At 33.2% G+C, this 1,462-nt stretch overlaps 1 protein-coding gene across 2 annotated transcripts in view; it reads left to right on the top strand.

Annotated features, from left to right (window-relative positions):
* Positions 1–1,462, top strand: part of CTNNAL1 (catenin alpha like 1) — a 125,669-nt gene that overhangs the window by 121,574 nt on the left and 2,633 nt on the right. The window lies entirely within an intron of this gene.

The raw sequence follows: 1,462 nt of genomic DNA, 5'->3' as shown, positions 1-1,462 counted from the left end.
TCTTAACCACTGCGCCACGAGGGAAGCCTCTATTCCAACTTTTTAAAAAGGGAAAAACTCACTTATAGTCAACTTTACAGAAAATTCCGAATGAAGTATTTTCTATAATTCTGCTGACTCTGTTGACAATCATCCTCTCAAGCTGAAACCCCTTCCCTGAAGAGGCTCAGGTGAAAGCACATGGGAATGCCAAAGGAAAACACGTAAGGTTGATAAAGTGACAGAAATTTCAGATTTCAAATGCAAGAATGCCCTCGGTTCTAGAGAGGCAAACAGACTACCATGAGAGTCAGGGGATTAAGAAAGGACTCTGTAATCCACTTATCAAGCTAAGCCTCCAGGTAAGCGAGGAGAATTAGAGCTAGGCCTATGTGGAGTTTCATGAGACACACAGGGCAGAAGGGTGAGTGTCAGTATATGTGTCTCTCCCTGAATGCCCTAAATCATCAGGAATATGGAGGAAGAAAAGGAAACTAACATGTACTGAGAAGCTATAATGGTCTCAGCCCCATGACAGATGCTTTTTTTGTGTTATCTCATTTAATCAATATCATTCATCCAATTCAATAATGAAGAAGCCAAAAACCTTTCCTCGCATTCAGGACAGTATAAGAGAAATCCATTTGCTGATAGGATATTTTCACCTACTTGGGAAAACCTGAAACTTAATATTGCATCTAGTGACTATCAAAGCCCATTATACTTTATCCCTATAATATTTGGTTTTTGTTTTTCCAAGAAGATAATCAAAAAGCTCCAAAAAATGCTACTGCAAGTCTTCTAATTTTCTACCACTATCTATGGTATACATGTGTTGTGTGCACAGGTAAACACACAATTACAGTAAATCATTTAGAAAACTAGCTATTACCAACTTTTATGCTACAGTATTAGCATAAAATGGAAATAAAATCTACCTCTGGTTGATGAATTAAATCCTGCGAAGTTTTTAGTGGACTCTCTCTCCTGAAATAAAATGAATTATTAACGAGGTAGGAAAAAATTATTGCCTTAAATTGATTTTATACTAAAGTTTTAGAGCATTTCATGCATTAACATACCCAAGTTTTGAAGAGTAATATTGAATAGACTAAAAATATTTTGAGTATTCTTAAAACAACTTTAATATTTAACTATTCTTAAGGTACTTCAAAAAATTTCAGGTAAACATTATATATGTTCATTTTATGATATAAAGAAACTTAAAACTGACAAGTTATATTTAAGTTTTATTTTTCCTTTTTAAACTTTTTTATTTTGCTTCATAATTTAAAGATATAAGACCTGATAATATGTCTTAACTAAAAGGCCTTTGTTCCATATGGAGAAAAGATCAACCAAAAATCAGGAAATTCTCATTTTTTATTCTAATTTCAACTCTGGCAGGAATTCAGTTGTTTTTGATGAGGCATGTAAGTTAAGTTTCAATTCTGAGTCTATGAAGTAATCATAATAATATTTG

This window comes from Monodon monoceros, unplaced genomic scaffold (genome assembly GCF_005190385.1).
Source record: "Monodon monoceros isolate NGI ecotype Baffin Bay Population unplaced genomic scaffold, NGI_Narwhal_1 Super_Scaffold_5, whole genome shotgun sequence".
Taxonomy (NCBI): domain Eukaryota; kingdom Metazoa; phylum Chordata; class Mammalia; order Artiodactyla; family Monodontidae; genus Monodon; species Monodon monoceros.
The sequence above is the reverse complement of the archived record's forward strand: the minus strand, read 5'-3'. Positions and strand labels throughout refer to the sequence as shown.